The 21,167-nt window shown below is 35.4% G+C and overlaps 1 long non-coding RNA gene and 1 pseudogene across 6 annotated transcripts; one reads left to right on the top strand and one right to left on the bottom strand.

Annotated features, from left to right (window-relative positions):
• Positions 1-2,340: 2,340 nt before the first annotated feature.
• Positions 2,341-9,666, bottom strand: LOC107760402 (pentatricopeptide repeat-containing protein At5g43790-like; annotated as a pseudogene).
• LOC107760403 (uncharacterized) lies at positions 7,990-14,060 on the top strand. Of its 6 annotated transcripts, none has more exons than XR_012709478.1 (4): positions 7,997-9,341; positions 10,412-10,527; positions 10,701-13,363; positions 13,646-14,060. It is a non-coding gene; the product is annotated as an uncharacterized LOC107760403 (long non-coding RNA). The 6 variants fall into 6 exon arrangements; XR_012709479.1 differs by having other exon boundaries at positions 7,998-9,341; positions 10,701-10,814; positions 11,539-14,060; XR_012709481.1 differs by having other exon boundaries at positions 7,998-9,341; positions 10,701-13,082.
• The last annotated feature ends 7,107 nt before the right edge of the window (positions 14,061-21,167 follow it).

Here is a 21,167-nt window from a genome sequence, read left to right as displayed (position 1 = left end):
TAAATATTAATAGTGATACAAATTGGCCAGTGAAGCTGAGGGATATCTTCATTCAAAGTAGTAATCACCAGATTAATTGGAATACTTTATTTCCCTTCTCCATCCGGGAAATATGGAAAAACAAGAATCATAATAATATCAACAATCTTAATCGTAACCTGGAAGCAAGAAAGATTATTCATCTAGCATGGGAATTCAAGTTCTTCACGGAGAAAAATCCCTTCATGCTCAAAAAAATCAAAATTGAAATCAATTGGGACAAACCACCCAAAGGTATGATTAAATTAAATTGTGATGGTGCCTTTTCTAGTAACAATGATGCAGCTGGGTTTGGTGATGCATTCCGAAATAGCAATGGAGACTGGATTGTGGGATTCCACAAAGCAAGTCAAGCAATTTCACCTACGCATGCAGAGTTAATGGCATTACTAGAAGGATTAAAAAATGCTAAAGAAATGAACTTCCTAAACTTGGAAATTGAAACTAACTGTACGGAAGTCATCAAGCTTATATATGAGGATAGCTATAACTTCTCTAACATTGTTTCTAACTGCAGATGGTTAATGGACCAATTGAAGCTCCCACAACTGAAGCATAATTTAAGGGAAGGAAATGAAGTGACACATATGCTGGCCAAGGAAGCTATCAAGAGCTCACCCTCTACTAAGTGTTTTTACCATGCTTGTCCATCCTTTTTTGTTGAACAAGAAGTGATCAAGAACAAGCATGGTGCTTGCAATAGCTTTAAGAATATTTCCACTACTGTTTGTAACTATTTGGCAACTATGGGCAATAATAATGCCCTAAAAATATCTACTATGTCAATGTAATTTTTGTTTATGTAATATAATTATCCGTATTTTGTATCAAAAAAATGAATATGATAACATTGGACCTAAGAAAATAGCAAACAAAAAAAAAAGAGAAAAGTAGACAACAAACAAATCTAGGAAGCAAGTAATAAAAATACGAAAATTCATGCGCTGAAATTTATCCGAAAATCCACAACAACGCAGAAAGTATTAGAGGCAAGTACGATCATATAATTGAAACATGCAAAACACATAGTTTTAGTTTTTTCCCCTACACATGCAGAGTTGATGCTAGAAGGATTAAGGGGTAGTCGAGCGGTTTTCCTCTTTGTCCCTGTTTCTCTCTTTGTTCCGGCGAGTATGATAGTGTTTTTGTCTAGCACTACTAGCGATTTATGTTATGTTTCACACTTTTGCATAATATTTGTGTTACTGTTTTTCCATTTATTTGTTATCTCTCACGTTGTTGATATTATTTTGGGTTTTTGTTATTACAGATCTAGTGCTTATGAGCCGAGGGTCTCCCGGAAATAGCCTCTCTACCCCCTCCGGGGTAGGGGTAAGGTATGCGTATACTCTATCCTCCCCAGACCCCACTGGTGGGATTCTACTGGGTCATTGTTGTTGTTGTTGTTATAACACCACAAAGTATTTATTACTTTTTCCATCCCAATTTAGTTGTCCAATTTTAATTTTCCAATTATTATGAAAAAAATAAAAGAATAAAAATTATTTATATTTCTCTCTTAAATAATTTTTTTATGAAAACAAGGAATTCTAAAGAAGTCATGAATGAGCAGTTATGATTCTTTCTTCTATAGTATGTTAAGAATATTGTAGTTATGGAAAGATTTAAACTCCTAAATATTAATAGTTCTTACATAATTCAAATAAGGAAAGATTTAATAGTTAAAATTTTAGTCAATTTTAAAGTCATAAAAATTAAGAAAATAATACAATGACAATGACTATTTTGTTCAGTGTGAACTTTATTTTAAGGGGTAAAAAAGATGAACGATATTTTGCTAAAGAGCTTCGTACTTTTAATATAATAATATAATATATCGATTTTTTGGTAATAAATTTATATGATTACTCATTAAAAGGACTAAAATCAGTATATGTGGATTTCAGGTTTCTAATTCTTCTTAATTGGATTAATTTCACAATTCATAGTGTTTCGGAAAGTAAATTAAAGTACTTTTGGACGCGGTGAATTGTTTAGTTAGAGTCCTTAAAAGCTTTTTTTGGCGTGCATGTAAGACTACATTTCTTTCTCCATGATTAATCAACTTGCTATAATTCAGCCCGGGGGTGGCTCAAGGGGGAGGTTAGTAAAGCCTTTACTTTAGGCCCCTAAATTTTGGGACCCCTAAAAATAATTTTAGTTGTGGATTTACAATCTTTTTTTCGCTTAGAAGTTTATAGAAAAAAGAAAAAAAAATACAAAATCCTTATAAAAAAGGAAAGAAAAACTATCTATTTTTAACAATAAAAATATTTTAGAACTTTGAATTAAGATGCTCACATCTTCATATTGATAAATAACGTTTATTACAATAAGATCCAAGGTAACAAATTGTAAATACATGACTAACATCTTATAAACTTGAATTTTCTTACCAATATGAATATAAATATTATATTTTATAAGATAACTCCATAACCTGCAACAAAAAGAAACCAATGTAATATTAATACTATATTATGCAAGATAACTTTACGATAGGCAAAAAAAATAAAAAATTAAGGCCACTTATCAAAATTTGGCTTTAGGCCACGACTTTTATTGAGACGCCTTTGATTCAGCAATACTATAAGACATAGACAAGTTTAACACAGTAAATTTACTTTTATGCATCTTTAATCAAAAGCAAGATCATAAGGAAATGGAACATTAATTTACTTTTTTTTCCGGACTAAGTAAACTATATGTTGTTCCAAATAACACAAAGTACAAGAAATTCTACCAATAATCCAAACAAGAACACGCCCCATTTTTGAAGTGATGAAATCTAGATCTATCTCTTACTATAATTTCCCTCTCATAAATCCTTGAAATAAGCTTAGTAGCTGCATGACAGTCACTGCAGACCCTTAAGTTCTTTATGATTCTAATAGGGGCACCAGAATTAGATGCAATAAGAGCATAAGCTATGGCTAACTTTCACTATGATATGAAAGTGCATCTTCCTTCTCTTCCTCTTCAATGTCAAACAACACTTCTCTTGTTCCTGACTTATGACCCTGTTCTTGCAGCCTTCTATTAATCTCATCTAGCTTCAGATATATCCGTTTAGCGTGTGGATGAGTCTTATCGCCAATAAGGAACTCGTGCATAGCACCATCAATATCGACAATGCTACTACCAGAGCTTTGTCGATTCCATGATCTTTCATCAATTTCCTTACATTTTTCACATCATCCCACTTGTTCAAGCTAGCGCACATATTCGATAACAACACATAATTCCCGCTAGTCTCTGGCTCTAGCTATATCAACTGTTTTAATGCTGATTTACGTACCTCTAAGTTACCATGAACACGAGCAGCTCCAAGTAAAGACCTCCAAAGAACTGCATTTGGCTTCATAGGAATGGTCTAAACAATTTCCTCAGCCTCCTTCACCTGGCGTGCTCGACCCAAAAGATCCACTAAGGTCCCATAATGCTCAAGCTTAGGCTCAATTCCATAATCCTCCTTCATTAACTCAAAAAATTCGCAGCCTTGATCAACCAACCTTACATGAGAGCAAGCACATATTATAACTAGCATAGTTACATCATCAGGAACCAAACCTTCTAATTCCATTTTCTCGAAAAGGTCAAGAGCCTCCAGCCCAAGGCCATGCACTGCAAGTCCTCTAATCATGGCATTATAACAATATGTGTCTCTTTCGAGCAATTGATCGAACAACTGTCGAGCAATATCAAGACGGCCACAATTTGCATACATGGTGACTAAAGCTGTGCCAACGAAGCGGTTGAGCTTGAGGCCATTCCTAAGCACAAAAGAATGATCCCATATCCCCTGACTAAGCGTACCCAAATCAGCACAAGCACTAATCAACGCCACCAAACTAACTTCATTAGGACTGGTCAAAGATTTCTGCATTTGATTAAACAAAAGCAAAACTTCTAATGACAAATTAGTGCTATCATAAGCATTATCAAAACAGGCTTCTGATTGAACAGAAGTATTATGGGCATAAGCTGTAAGTATGGAGTTCCAAAAAGCTAAATCCGGTCTTGTGATTTGATCAAAGAGGAATCTTGCAACCCCCAATTCACCACTCCTAGAGTAGAAATTAAGCAACGAGGCTTGAACAAAATGATCATAAGGTGGTTCAAGGAATTTCAAGACATGGGTGTGCAAGGCGCGACCATGTTGAAGCCATGGTTGAGAACTACAAGCCTTAAAAAGAGAGGGGTAGTTGTAATTATTGGGCTTGAGAGTGGTTTGAGTGAGCATACGAGAGTAAAGAGCTAAGGAAAAGTGAAGTTGATCATCTTTCCTAGCAAGGGTTGATGAGATGAGGGTGTTGAAAAGGAAAATTGTTGGATTGCTTACTTGGTTGAAAATGGTTAGCGCATAGGAGTTGGTGGCGGCAAGGGTGGATGACGAAATGAGTATGCGACTGAGAGGGTAAGTGTGGAGAATAAGCCCAGTTGTGATCATTTGAGCATGTACTTGCTTGAGAGTGGCTATGTTTTTGCATTGTTCTATGAGTTTGAAAATTGGGTGGGCAGATTTTGGGCTCAATGTTTTCATGTGATGTGCTCGAAGCTTTGCGAGACAAACATAACCTTTCACAAGTCACTAGTGCAGAATGAGATTTCTTCTTTTGATAGTGCACTTGCACAGGATTAACCGCACAGCAGAACTCAATAACAATTCAGATCATGCCCACATCTGAAAATTAAATAAAGACATAATTAGAACTCATCATTTCAACATATACAAATTTAGCACTTATGTGAACAAAAATCATACATATGGTCATTATGGTCAAGATTTCTTTCTTTTTTTAATCGATTTAGTTACTGATATGAAAATTTGTTCAAATAATCTCACCACCATGCTCAGATCACATCACTTTCAATTAGGATAGTCACAATCTTCCATTATAAATAAAATAAGGAAAAACATAAACATAATCGAAATTTGATAAATAAACTAAAATTCAAAAATCCTTATGAAAGAAACACAAATTACCAACAAAAAGAAAGTGGAAAGGTGAATCACAACATCTTTCCGTAAAGTGAGAAAGTTAGTACTTCCAGTAATTTAGAACAATATATATCAAACATCACTAGTGTTTTGCAGTCTAGAAGTCATAGTTCATATGAAAAAGCGAACCTAATGCCATAATCAACTGAGGTGTTCAAGCATTTAGTCTCCTACGGAGCCCAGCAAATGCGCGACAAGCTTAGCGCTAGCTTAACAAAATAGAAGCAACTCAGAGAGGTTGTTAACAGCTTGTGCATGAGCTCATGTTTCCACATGGGAGGCAGTTACATGCAAGTCGCAGTAATTTTACTGAAATTAATTAGGAGAATAGCTTATTACTCATGCGGTACATAGAGTATTGAGTATTAACAGTAGCCTTGTGTCGGTGATAACTTATACCAGATATAGTTTCCCGGACCCAACTTTCAGCATTCAAACTCATAGTTCCTAAGCTGATGGTCATTGAGTCATTGGTACCAACTGGTATTAGAGTCATTTGAATCCTCGAAACAGTGTTGGAATGGCTAAAAGACCGCTAGAATATACTGAAGTGGATGTAAAAGAACTCACTAAGCAGCCTAAATAGTTGCCACCTCACAGGGGTAGATGACAGAATACCCTCGGTCAGTGACTATATACCAGTGAATAAGGAGGCTTATATATTTTTTGATAAGTAAAAAAGAAAAACATCACATGTTTGTTTTGGTTGGAAAGAAATTTTGTTCTTGTCATTTGTATATTACCACAGGGACTCAAATAGATGCATTGCGGAGCATAAGTTTTACAAACCACTCACTGAGGCCTTATTAGATGAATTGGATGAACCAAGATATTTTCTAAGGTGGATCAGAGAGCAGGTTACCATCAATTGAGAATGACAACTGAGATTATCTTCAATACAAATATTGGCGATGCCATTTGGCCTAACCAATGCACCATCAAGGGCGGCTCCGTAAAATTGGTGGTCTAAAGCCAAACTTTAATAAGAGGCCTTATACTTTTTTTATTAGTACGTATACACACAAATATGCAAAAAATTAATCTTGCCATTTTTTTCATACTTGTTGTTTATAGAATATATTCTTAAATGACATAGTCTTTAACTTCACATAGTAATATTATTATTTATATTAAAAAGGAAAATTTTAAATAAATGAGATATTAAACATGTATTTGCAATATGTAACCTTTGATATTGTTGTAGAAAATATATTTACTAATATGAAGATTTAAGTAGTTTAATTCAAAATTTTAAAAATATTTTTACTGTTTAAGAGTAGACACCTTTCTTTCTTTTTTACAATTTTTTTTATACTTTACTATTTTTCCTACAAACATTAATATTGTCTAATTTGAAATAAAGTTATAAAATCCATTATTAAAAATTTTGGGGGACCTAAATCAAAGCTTTACTAATCTCCTACTAGAGCCACTTATCCGCCCCTGACATTCTCAATAAAATTTATAGAGTCTCACTTAAAATAAGGTAACAATGACAAGAGCATTAAAGGCAGCGAGTTTGTCATTCAGTTACCAAATGTGAATGAAGCTGGTTGAACAGTACGTTTATAGTGGGGTAGTAGTCTGTAAATAATTGTTGATTGTCAATGAGGGGCGGCTCAACAAAACTGGTGACCTAAACCAAAATATATTAAAAAGACCCTGAAACGTCTTTTATAAAATTCATATAATATTGAGACACAAAAAAAACCTACATGACTTTGATATAGTGGTGAGAGCACAACTCATGATGTATGAGTTAGGCGCGTGTCATATGGTATTGAATTCTTCCCTTAAGTGAAAATGGTAAAAGGTGAGCCTATTATTCATCATGTTTTGAACCTTGCGACATTTGCCCCGGGGAATTCTTAGTTAAAAAAGATGAGACACAAAAGAACTTGCTTTCTGGTATGTGGTTCAATCAAATGTGACCAAAAGAAATAGTTCATTTAGAGAATCGGAGTTGAAATTAGAAAATAAAATCGTAAGAACCATGAAAAAAGACTATACATAAAGAAAGAAAATTAAAATTGATGAGAAGGTAAATATATTATTTAATTTAGTGAGAAATTTTTTTTCCAATTAACTCACTCAATCTTACGTCTACCAAATGGTAAAAATTATTAAAATTTGAAATCTTTTATTAATAATTATATGAATATAAATTATGGAGTATATATTATATAATAATATAATAGTACTTTTATTTTTGGGGCCTAAATTATTTGGGGGCCTAAGGCAAGGGCTTCACTTGCCTTACCCTAGAGCTACCCTTTTGCACCATCCACCTTAAAAAGCTCGATGAACATCATCTTTAAGCCTTAATCATGTAAATTTGTATTATTTTTCTTCAATTATATACTAATTTCCTTCTTCAATACTTCAGTGAGAGGTTTAGTTTATGCTCTTCAATTTTATTCAAGATTTATTGTGGATACAAATACTAGTGACCTTGGTAGTAGGAGCACTGTATTTTCTTATCAACATTAATTACTATCAACTTAGACTTGATCTATTTATGCAATCTTTGAGTAGTCATATCACCTTTTTACTTTCAAAACATACACTCCCCTCCCCCCAAAAAAGAACCCAAAAAAAATAAATCAAAACTGATAAGCCAAAGGTGCATACTAACTTTCAGTTTCAAGCATTGCCAAGTCAAATGGAGTTCAAATTAGCCATTTTTATCAAGTGGCTTCAACAATAAACTATTACAAAAGCACACTGTTTGATTTAGCCATCATATTAGAAAAGAAAACGTCAAGTAATAATACAAGAACATAAATAAAGGGGAAGAGAAGAACGTAGACGTACTTGGAAGAAGAAACTTATGAAGAAGTAGCCATTTGACTCTTCAATTTCCCTTCAGTCTCTTTTTTTATTTTCTCCCGGCCGCCTCCTACATGAAAACCTTCTTCCAGAAAATGACGAGAATGTCAATCTATTAAGGAGAGCAGAGCAATCTTCTCCGAGGACAACTTTGGAATTAAGCGAAACATTATTTAAAAGAGATTTTTATAAATAAATGAAAAAACAGAATTTTTTTCAATAATGTATTTGTCAAATTTTGTAAGTTTTTGGAAATTTTTCGAAAATGAGTTTTTCAAAAATCAAAAAGTCTTTTGGACCATTTATTCAAAATTTTCAGCCCCATTCACAAAACTGCAATATTTTTTCAAGTAAATGCATGTCCAAACAAAATTTCAAATTCCAAATACTATTTTCAACTTAACTCCAAATACTACTTTTTTTAAAAATTATAATTTTTATGTCCAAACGCCTACTATATTAGAAACTTATTTACCCTCACTAGAGATATTTTAAATTAATTGCAACTTCATATACGATTTACCAATTATATACAAATTAGTATAATTAGTATTGATTGTAGCCTTTTAATTTGGTAAATCCCTTTAAATGCTCATAATTCCTTTTTTCCCCACACAAACCACAATCACAGTTCTTTCTAAAGGATTTTTCCTCTTTCCCTCTTTGAAATCAACTCTATTTTTACACTGATTCTAAAAGATTTTCTTCTAAAGCTCATAATTTTCTCTAACAATGGCGAAGGAAGGGATTAATTTTTTATCTATCTGAATTTTTTAATGGCCAGAGTTTGGAGCTGAAGTTCGCCAGTTACAAAAACAAAAATTTCGCTAGTTACAAACAAAAACATCAGTTCTAGAGCTGAAGTTCGCCAGTTACAAAACAAAAAATTCACCAGTTACAAAAATAAAAACTTTCGCCAGTTACAAAACAAAAACTTCAGCTTTAGAGCTGAACTTCAGGTCAGACTACTAGAATGCTGAAGTTTTGCGTGATTGCCTTTGCTACTTCAGCCGCATATGCTGAAGTTATGCAAAAAGACGGATACGCTTGTAATTTTTTTTATAAAACGGGCACAAATTAAAATGTGACTACAAATGCTCCAAAAGTAACGAATATTGTACTGTAAACTTGGGTCAGTCTATTGGTCATTGCATGGCTTTTTAGAGAGACACGTGTCCCACCAACCCCAGATAACAAACACGTGTACAGTTATTGGTCCGGGTTCAAACTTCAAAGAGAGAAAACTGTGGGTGGAACTTACCAGAAATTAACTGGATGTATTCACTCATCGACAGGGACAATTTTGGTCTTCTTCGTGTTCAATTATTTAGTTACACAGCTAACTTTTTCTCTTTTTGTTACTCATCCTCTATATTTTCTTTACTTGCTCCAGCTACATCTGGCTTTTGCTTCCGCATTTATTTCAAAAAAATCCCAATTTTCTCATTTTTATGTGGATTTCCGTTCCCAGGTAAAGTCATCTCAGAAAATTTAATTCTAGCGATTGTGAAGTATATACAAAAGAGAGAAACCATCGACCAACTGTTTTACCCCAATTATACAGTTTAATCGAATAGGACCTGTGATGAGATAATAATTTAAAAATAACAGAAGCTGAGAAAATCAAAGAAGAGAGAAGAGCGCAAAAGTAAACTCACCACCAAAAACGTAGGTGGTGCACAGCGCCAAAAGCAAGAACCAGTTTATCTTCCACGTCGGAAACGGAGGAGACGACGAAAAGGCGCGCGTAACCAAGAGAGAGAAACAGATCACGGAAGGAAAGGAAAAGAATTCAGCGATTTCGCGTCCTCAAAATCGGTTGTGTAAGACATGACAGAAAGACCAAAATAACCCCCGGATTTTGATACAAAAAAGGGAGTTTGTTGTAATTGCAGAGGCGGATGTAGAATATATCCGCCGGGTGCATTTGCACCCAGTATTTTCGCCGTCGATCATAAGTTTATATGCAAAAATTAATTAAAATTGCAACAAATAGTAGGTTTGAACCCATAACTTTAAAAATAGGCTCAAAAACCTTAAAAGTTGAATATAAATCCCGAATCTGCCTCTGTTCTCTGCTCTGTGATAATTGCTATCTAGGATAAAAGTAGTAATGGAAAGAGAAGTACTTTGATGCCATCAATGTATTTGACGAGTTTGGATAAACTCCGTAATGCAAATTTTGACATAAGCTGTTCACGAAAGTTGCAGTTTATGACATAACGATTTCGTCCTTAAAAAGTTCTTGCTCTTGCATGGATGGATTTCCTCTTTAAAGTGGTGAATTTTAAAAAGCTTGAGGTTCACTGACTGGTGCAATCAAGGTTTCACTTTTTTGGAACTGAACGGTTTGCTTTTAATTGGTATGCTCATCGCCAATTGCTGAAGGTTACTGAAGGAATTAACGAAGAAATTGAGTTACTCTGTATTTTGCTATTGAAATTATTTGGCAATCTAAGTTTGTGCCTTTGTATTTAATACTAGTTTGCATTTCAACTATGTTATTTCAGTTTGTAATTTATTCGCTCACCTTTTTTCCAGGCTTCCGGCACTACTTTCTCTGTCAAGTGTATGGCAATTCTGACCTTTCGATTGAGGTTGTAATTAAACTGTCCGAAACGATGCATCGAAGGCTCCTCTTCTTCTGCTAACTCTAGGTGATCCACGGAAACCTAGCTCAAACTCTGTGAGCTCATTTATTTGTTCTTAAATATTTTTCTTTACCGTAAGAAAATTATTGCAGTTAGTTATATCAACTACTGCTTGCTATTAATTGCACAAATAAAAATGAATGTTAAGTAAAATCTACTAATTGCTTGCTTTATTGCAGTTTGCAGGTGGGTTCTTCCGTGATAGCGTGGGTTATGGGTTTATGGATCACTGGCTTCTCTCGCCATCTCAAAGCCTCATCTGCCCAACATCATTACTTTCTCATTCTATTCATGTAAAATATGGATTCTAATAAAATTTATAATCACAAAATAGTTTAAAAGTTAAAATTGTGTGTCTAGAATCTTGCTTAAAATTGTTTTTGATAAGTAAATAACTTTTTTAGAAAGAAAAAGCACCAAAGGATAGGTGTAATAATAACAAAACCACAAACGTAACACAATATTATGAACCCCACATGACCAGTCTTGAAACTAGGTCCTTTTATTGGTTAAATGTTTTCCATAGTACAAAGAATATAATATGAAGGATACCTAGTGTTTGTATTAAGTACATCACCTAGGAGTCGATCAATTTAGGACAAGTTAAGTTTAGTTTTCTGGCCAAGGATCAATCTGATTTTGCCAGCTTAAGTTGCACCAATGACAAGGCTGGTTGTTAATTGTTATGCTTTTGCCTTATTTGTCTCTAATTACATTTCTCTTCATCGTTTTAGGAATTTTACAGAGTATAATATATATAAAGCCTATTGTTAGTATTATATACATATAAATAGGAACTGATCAACCATTGGCAAGCTGAGGTTTGTTTTTCTAGCCAACAATCTCTCTTTCTGACTATGATGACTTTGTTATGCCAATGACATGGCTTACTCTTATGGTTTTGCCTTATTTGGCTCTAATGAGATTTATGTTTATTGTTCTGGGAATTGTGTGAATGCTTTGTTATCTTTATCTTATTTAGACTGAGTTAATAGATGTGGTATATTTATTTGGTAGGCTGCGCAGATGGAGCTCAATTCAAATTGCAGAGTCAATAAAATCAAGGAGGAATCTGATGCTTTGAGGGGTTTAGCAGAGAATTGGATCCAAAAATAATCTTTAAATATCCTTTTTGGTTTAAATTGACCTCTCTTTCTTGAATCCCTCCCAGAAGCATTTGTTTGATTTTCTTAAGTCAAGCTAATGAATGGCCCAAATTCCCTGATTTTTAAATTCATATGGAGTGATTCTACATCGTGTAAAATTAGCAGCTCCTAATGAAGCCATGTGAGTGAAAAGACTATATGCATCAGTGAAGCATACTAATTTTTGTTGAACACTGGAGGGAGAAGAAGAGCAAGTATTTCCTTTCACAATCACTGTTACATTGAGCACAATCACAGTTAATCGCCATCGGTACCCATAAAAACTTGGTCTTCTGCGGTCTGCATCATAAAAGATTACAATCATAAAGTAGTAGGACTTTCTAACTTTCCTATTGGCTTGAGTGCACAGTTACATTAATTCTGATGTTGTTTGTTAGAGAAGAGGCATATCGCTCAAGATTAAACTTCTGTAGCAATAGGAAAATGCCAACTCTGTACTACTATTGCTGCCAGAGTTCTTACTGCTCTTAAGTTATTAGTTTGTACGCAGAGGCGGAGGTAGAATGCTGGCAGCGGGTTCGGTCGAACCTAGTAACTTTAATTCGAACTCTGTATTTGTCTTATAAATTCATTAAATATGTATAAATTATTAATTTAGAACCCAGTAACTTTTAACGATTAAAAACCTGAACCCATAAACTTGAAATCCTAGCTTCAGAGTGATAAAATAAGGATTGTGTTAAATTTCATCTTCCACTTCCTGTTCAAGCTTTTTATGGCATTTAAAATGTAGCTGATTTTTTTTTTTTGTTTGACAGTTATGTGATCTACAATTGAATCATTTTTAGCATGCAAAATTTAATCAATATATACCTTTACAGTACTTTCATTTTAGCTTTATTACCTGCTACTTCAGATCCAAATTTTTTACTTCTTTCACTTCCAGAAGTAACTCCTGCCCGTTAACAATGTCTTGGACACGTTTCAAACAAAATCTTTCGAATTCAATTAAGAAAATCATCCTGGAAAAATTTCTGACTCTGTGCATATAAGTCTATCAGTGCTGTCCTACATAGAAAAGGAACACATCTTTGCACTAAATATTGGCTATAGAAGCAAAAAAAAAAGTCAAGCCTCTAGGTATAAATGAGGCCGAAATGGAAGCCGCAGATGTGATATCAGAATCTTCAAGCACAGGGTTAAAGCTGGAACCACCAATACCATAAAAATTTGTAAAAGGCGAGTCCCCTTATATATTTATAGTTGAGGTTTTCTTCTTTCCTCTGACTTCTGAATTTTTATGCTTATAATATAATGCACCTTAGAATTGCTTATTTCCTTACAAAACTACCTTCTTTTTGCTCTTATTTATGTTTGCCAACTGCAGGAAGTATGTACCTTTTTTGGGATCTTTTTCTTCTGGAAAATAAATCCTTTTGGGTTTAGATATGTATGGTATAGTCTCACTCCCCTTACCCTTCACAATTTTGTCAATTCTGTAACTTGTGAACAAAAATGAATCTTAATTTACTGTGTTTGTTCCTGATACATTCAGTGTATTGAAAATTGCCCGGAGAAAATTACACTATTATTCTACCCATAGCTCTCTAGATGTTCTGTTCCTTAATTGTTTTTGCCTAGGTCATCATCAAAAGGTTGGGATTACAACTTTTCATCTTTTACATACTAGAATGTCAACAAGCGGACTGAAATTATACTTCAAGTTCAGAGATAGAGTGAGCACCGTACCAAAGAATTTCAAGTATTCGCTTTTATTAATTTTACTGATGTTTTTTATCAGCAAATGGTTTCTCTAAAGCCCCAAGTTAAAAGACCCGTCCTTCGTACTTATAGCTTTCTAGCATAAGCCCGTAGTTCCATGACTTAATACTCTTCAGTAATCAACATCATTTTTGTTTTTATCTTGAAATATGATAAAGCTTCGAGTCTAAGTTCCTTAGTAATGGGTTTAGAAAATTCATGCATTGATTCCTATTCTCTTTACATATTTTCTGTAGACAGTAGTCCTAAAAAAAGGCAGTCAAGAGCAATACTGAAGAAAAAAGTACCATAAAGAGAAGCTTCAATGTCTTACAACTCACATTTGATAGATGAAAAGGAAAAACTTCTGGCAGCTGCATTTTGGTTTCTGGGCTCTCATTACTTCAACTTCTTTCCGATTGTCAATCATCACTTGACCTGTTTATGTATGCTTTGAAGTCTACTTTAATATGTAAATGCATGATCAATAATTCTGCTAATTTCTCTTGGTTGCCTATGATCTGCTTTTTACTTCAGCGAAGGTTTGTAGAAATGTTAAAGCTAATCCTTGTGGCCTAATAAGATATTACTCTTTAGAATGAATAGTCATATTTAAATCTATTTAATTTTTGTAATTGTAATCTTAAATAAAGAGATTCAAGTTTAATTTGACATAGAAATTGTTCTTCCCCGTTAGTTGAATGTGCAACACATTACATCTTGCTTTATAGTTTTTGAGTGATTACTCCAACAGTAGCAACCTATGCGACTATCTATCAAAAACTTGTAACCGGAAAGAACAGAGGTTACCTTTGAAGCCAACATGTGAGTCTCAATGTGACATATAATTTGTAATTACTAAGTCTCTGTTTCACAAAATAGAAAGCATTATTATTTAATGATATGTTCATTGTCATTAATTTTTCTGCTGTTGAGCTTGGCATAACGATTTTTTTTCAATCAAATTTTGCAAAACGTTATTTATAAGAACAATGTTAATATGTTGTTTTTAATTAAAAAAAGATATATTATGTTGGCCCGTTGCACGGGCATACCCTAACTAGTAATACTATAGAGAGAACTTCATTTATAGTAGTAATACTATAGAGAGAACTTCATTTATAGCCCATCGGGCAAAACAAATTTCATTTGGTAGCCCACAAATTACCCCATACAAGTCATAGCCTAAAAATAAAATAAGTGCTAGCCGGAAACTTTACTAATTCCCTCGCCGGAAATCCACCCAGCCAACTATGACCATGACTGCTCCTCTCGCTTTCCTCTTCTTCCTTGCTAGTCACATCAATTTCCCAAGCAATGATTTAATCCTTGAAACAAATTTCACCAACAGATGCAAAAGTCACAAGCTCAAAGTAAGTGGATTTTGAATTTTACTCGTCAATTCGCTTCGCCCAATTTATCAAATCACTATTAGTAGTATTTCAATTCAACGGAACAATTTCAAATCTCACTTTTCATAACAAACAAATATTAACAGAAGTTCCAAACCCAGACATGAGTTTCTTTTCTTGATTCAAAGTGCAGAATCAATGACACCAATAAAAGCAGTAGCAGAATTTCTTTTTTAATAGTCTGATTTTGAGTTTTGTGGCGACGGGTAAAAGTCCAGATCTTCTTATTTCGGCAGTGGTGTAGCATAAGGCTCAACCTTGTCTTCTTCTCTGATTTTCTCTTACAGTTTCTGTGAATATGTAGATAATATTTTGAAGATCTTTGGCTAAAAGTTTAAAACTCCGGCGATCTTGTTACCATTTTCGGTGACTGTGAGGCCTTGGACGCTGGTGGTTGGTTTCTCAATGAGAGGAAGAACAGAGGAGATGATTATGCATAAAGTTGAAATATCTACAAAACATACTGTTATTATACAAAAATTATACAAAATAGACTATCACTATACAATTTATATACAAATAGACTGTTATTATACAATTTATATACAAATAGAGTGTCATTATACAAAATATATACAAAAATAGAATGTCATTATACAAAAAATATACTAAATAGAATGTCATTATACAAAATATGTACAAAATAGACTATCAACAACAACAACATCCCAGTATAATCCCACAAGTGGGGTATGGGGAGGGTAATATGTACGCAGACCTTACCCCTACCCCGAGGGGTAGAGAGGTTGTTTTCAGGAGACCCTCGCTTCAAGAGAGCAATAAGAGACAATATATTAGTACTATCAATAGACTCATAGTAAATAACATAAAATAACAAAATAACAACAATATACAAAATAGACTATCACTATACAAAAAATATACTAAATAGACTGTCACTATACAAATAGACTGTTACTATACAAAAAATATATAAAATAGACTGTCACTATACAAATAGACTGTCACTATACAAAAAATATACAAAATAGACTGTCACTATGCAAAAAATATACAAAAATAGTCTGTTATTATACAAAAAATATACAATAACACTTATAAGATCCAGAAGTACATTTAAAAAGGCAAAAAAGGGTTGCTCTATCACACCAGGTGAGGGTCAAACCTGCAACCTTCAGCTTAGGAAACAAGCGCTCTAACCACTGAGCTACAGGCGCTTATGTTGTCATGCTTATTCCTTTCGGCTACTATATGCAATACGTTTGGGCCGAAGGGTCATTTTTTGTAAGTAGGACAAAACATGGACTATTAAAATTTTAAGGGACTATAGAGAGTAGTTTTCTCAATACTATATATTGCGGCGACTCAAAAGGACTACTTAAACAAACAAGTTGTCTCTTTTCTTGGCCGCATAAATAAATAATAAAAACACTATTCAATATGTTCCTAAGCAAAAGAAAGTTAAATTCCATGAAAATATAAAAAAGATTAAGGGGATTTAACATTTTGAAATTAGTATCTCTCTAAATAGTTAGTCGCAAATTAATAAAGATACATGAATAAAAAGGTAATATTAGAATTTAACTACGACTTGAAATAATTTTTTGAAAATTAGAGAACAAAAGAGAAATAAATTAAATAATAAAATTAACTTCATTAACAACAGTTGCTCTAAATAATGGTCATACATACATACATACATACATACATACATACATACATACATACATATATATATATATATATATATATATATATATATATATATATATATATATATATATAATTAACAATCCAGCCCGCTAGTGATATTGTTTGCTCTGGGCTTAGGCCCTCACGCATTAAAACGCGTCACTAGGGTCTAATGCTTGTTAACTCATATACCCAGCATCTCTCTTGTGTTTTGCCGATGTGCGACTCTGTCTAAAGTCTGGGGGTGTTACAAACACCTCCTCTTATGGCCTCAGTGTCCTCGCTGAGGTTTGCCCCACCGCATGGGATTCGCCTAGACTCAGCACTGAGGTTTGCCCCGCCTAACTGGGATTTACCTAAACTCAGTTGAACTCTGACCCACCATCGACAAGGTTGATACAAGAGTGACTCTGATACCATATGTAGCAACCCAGTTTACTAGTGATATTGTCCGCTCTGGGCCTAGGCACTCACGAGTTCAAAACGCGTCACTAGGGTCTAAGACTTGTTAACTTATATACTCAGTATCTCTCTTGTGTTTTGCTGATGTAGGACTCTGTCTAAAGTATGCGGTGTTATATATATATAGACACACACACACTGACTATTTTTAGTTTAAGCAATTGGACAACTATTTAGGTTAGTTCTATATATATATATACACACACACACATATATATATATATATATACACTGACTATATTTAGTTTAAGCAATTGGATAGCTATTTAGGTTAGTTCTTCTTCAAAAAATATGCGGAGAATTAACGCTAAATGCCTATCAAACCCAAAAAAAAATTCATGTTTTAGCCCAACCTAAAGTTTGTTTCAATTTTGTAGAAATGGCGTGGGATAGTCACTTTTTAATATGGTACTCAGTTTTTATCCAGTATTTTAATGCTGAGCAAAAATAGCCAGAACTCTATTAAAATTAATATGAAATGATATTTTTACCCTTTCTTCATGAGTGCTGTGTAAATATTAAGGACATGGTATCCTTAACATTTATACTAAACACATGATGTTAAGGACTCCATGTCCTTAATATTTATACTGCACATATGAAGTTAAGGACATGACATGACACTTTGTCCTTAATATTTACACAACATTCATGAAGTTAAGGACTTCATGTCCTTAATATTTATACAACACTCATAAAGTTAAGGATATTATATCCTTAACATTTACACTGCACACATCAAGTTAAGGACACCATGTCCTTAACATTTACATTGCACATATGAAGTTAAGGATATGAGGCCCTAAATTTTAACAACAGAATGTGCAAATATAAGTTAAGGACATTATGTCCATAACATTTACACTGCACACATGAAGTTAAGGACGCCATGTCCTTAACATTTACACTGCACATATGAAGTTAAGGACATGACATGACACTTTGTCCTTAGTATTTAAACAACATTCCTGAAATTAAAGACACCATGTCCTTAATATTTACAGAGCACCCATGTTTAGCACACGAGTATTTTCTTTCGGGCGGATAAAAATTTATTAAGCACTGGCTTGTATACGTTGAAAATCAGAGAGTCCGATTTTATGATCATTATAGCACTTCGCAGAGACCGCCCCAGAAGGCTCGAGGCTCAACCCGGGGTTCGACCCCGAGGGTCTCAATGATCGAACTCGAGGCTGTGCAAATCAATGGCTATGATGGACAAACGGGAAGTTCCCAAGGCACGTGATTAAAGCTGACCAAGTCTATTGGACTAGTTCAAGCCCGTACCGTGGCATTAAATGGTTGTACCAGCCTCAAACCCTTGTAATAAATGCGACTGTACTATGTTGGGATTCTTCCTCATATATAAAGTGGACCCTTGTCATTTTTTAACACAATAACACACAACATTCAATACAAGAATATTCTCTGCTCTCTAACTTAAATACATTCTCCTTTGATTCTATTACTTACATTTATTGCTTACATTTATTGTGTTTCATTAATTGTTCTTCATTTATTACTCATTATTGACCATAAAGAGCTCAGATCAAAGCTCTTAGTATTGTTAGACCTTCATTGGCCGGTTATAGCCTAGCGCTTAGATCGACCTCGAGGCCCCATATAGGCCAGCTCGAGGCCCCGAATCCCAGCCACTCCGTTTGCTCGATACACTGCCTTCAAGCTCTTATCATATTTTCTAGTCTCACACATAGCATCTATTGCCTAACAACTAACATAAAAACAAATCCCCTATTTTTAGAACTACGAAATCAAATCAAATTGTAATTACCATTTTCAAGATAAACAGTTTGGCGCCCACCATGGGGCTAAAAATAATAGTGGTTATTTTCTTGCTGGTTTGCTACATAACGCAAGTTATCTTTCACGCTTTTTCTTGTCCAAGAATCTTTGATTTCAGGTCAAAATGCCTAACTCAGTGAACGCACATGAAAACAACGGTCTTGAGGATCATAGAGAGAATGGTGTAGTTGTTCCAAGTATTGGTGTACCACAACGAAACCCTAAGGATGCACCGGAACCAATTCCCGTGGACGTGGTCTCGCGCAACGCCCAACACGTCGACATAATTTCCCACACCAACAGGAGTATACGCCAAGAAAACCAACAAAAAGCTCAGGAAATCCCAGCGCGAGGGGAGAGAAAGGTTAGCCTTCACGTTATTTTTGAGATGTTACAGGCACAACAGCTGACAATTGCTCAACTGCAAAGACACCAAAAAACTCCAAGCATAGCAGCACCGAAAACGGCTCATCGAGTCGAACAGGTACCAGAAAGATCGAGTAACAACAGGTCAACATCCGACCCCGCTATTATGAAGATGCTTGAGGACCTCACAAAGAGGATTGAATCGGTCGAAAAGATGATTAAAGCTAATGACAAAAAGGTGGAGACTTACAATTCAAGGGTCGACCAGATCCCGTCCGCAACCTCGATCCTGAAGGGGGTTGATTCAAAGAAATTCGTACAAAAGCCATTCCCGTCAAATGCTGCTCCGAAGAACATCCCAAAGAAATTCAGAATGCCTGATCTCTCAAAGTATAACGGAACCTCGAACCCCAACGAGCACGTCACTGCTTACACTTATGCGGTGAAGGACAACAACCTGAGGGATGACGGGATCGAATCCGTCCTGCTAAAAAAGCTCGAAGAAACACTTTCGAAAGGGGTCATGATGTGGTACCACAACCTAGCTCTGAATTCAATAGACTCATTTGCCATGCTGGAAGATTCTTTCAAAAAGGCACATATCGGTGCCATCAAGGTGTCTACAAGGAAATCTGACGTCTTCAAAATCAAACAAAGAGAAAATGAGATGCTGCGGGAGTTCGTATCTCGCTTTCAAATAGAGCTAATGGAATTACCACCAGTCTCCGATGACTGGGTAGTGCAGGCCTTTACCCAATGTTTGAATGAACGAAGCTCAGCGGCTTTAAAGCAGCTGAGGCAGAATTTGGTTGAATATCTCGCTGTGACTAGGTCGGATGTCCACAACCGATATCAGTTGAAGATTAGGGTCGAGGACGATCAACTGGGAGCCCCCTTGGGCTAGGTGTATCCAAGCAGACTCCTGGCAAAGGAGCCAAAGCCAAACAAGGAAAGGTACCAACCATACACTGAAGATCAAAGAAATGCCCCACGACATAACATACCCCGAAATGATCGAAGGGTAGATCGAGGTCAGAATCCTCGGGAACACGTAAGTATAGCCGGATTTGACAGACACACAAGGCCGACGCAGGCATCCCACTTGTCGGAATACAACTTCAACATTGACGTTTCAGATATCGTATTCGCCATCAGTAAAATTAGAGATACCAGGTGGCAAAGACCTGTACTATCTGATCCGTCGAAGAGGAACCCCAACTTAGTGTGCGAATTCCACGGCACACACGGTCATAGGACCGAAGATTGCAGACAGCTCCGAGAAGAAGTAGCCCGGCTACTCAACACAGGGCACCTCCGAGAGTTCCTTAGAGATCGAACCAAAAATCAGTTCCGGGAAAGAAAGGTGAACAGGAAAAATAAAACAGATGAGCCGCAACATGTCATCCACATGATCGTTGGAGGAATCAACATCCCGCAGGAACCCATTGTCAAAAGAACAAAAATATCTATCACCAGGGAGAAACGAACTCGGGGTTACATACCCGAAGATGCTCTCACATTTAGCGATGAGGACATCGAGGCTCTGTCTCAACCTCATAACGATGCCTTGGTAATTTCTTTTCTTGTGAATACATTTCAAATTAAGCGTGTGCTTGTGGATCCAGGTAGCTCGGCCAGCATTATCAGGTCAAGGGTGGTGGAGCAGCTCGGACTGCTGGACCATATCGTGCCCGCCTCTTGAGTCCTTAATGGATTCAACATGATGAGCAAAACAACGAAAGGGGAAATCACCCTCCCGGTCAACGTGTCCGGCACGACCCAAAATGTCAAAGTCCATGTTATCGAAGGAGACATGAGGTACAATGCCTTGCTCGGAAGGCCATGGATACACTGCATGAGAGCAGTACCATCAACCCTTCATCAAATGATGAAGTTTACGATGAAGGACGGAATATAAACCGTGTATGGGGAACAACATGCGGCGAGAGAGATGTTCGCGGTGCACGACGTGGCACCGACATCAACGCATTCAACATCGAAGGAGCCAAAGGATAAGCAAACAGTGAAGTAGCAATCACAAGACACATTCTCGGCTACACCCAAATAAAACAAGTAAAGGATC

The sequence above is a fragment of the Nicotiana tabacum genome, chromosome 5 (assembly GCF_000715075.1).
Source record: "Nicotiana tabacum cultivar K326 chromosome 5, ASM71507v2, whole genome shotgun sequence".
Taxonomy (NCBI): Eukaryota; Viridiplantae; Streptophyta; class Magnoliopsida; order Solanales; family Solanaceae; genus Nicotiana; species Nicotiana tabacum.
The sequence above is the reverse complement of the archived record's forward strand: the minus strand, read 5'-3'. Positions and strand labels throughout refer to the sequence as shown.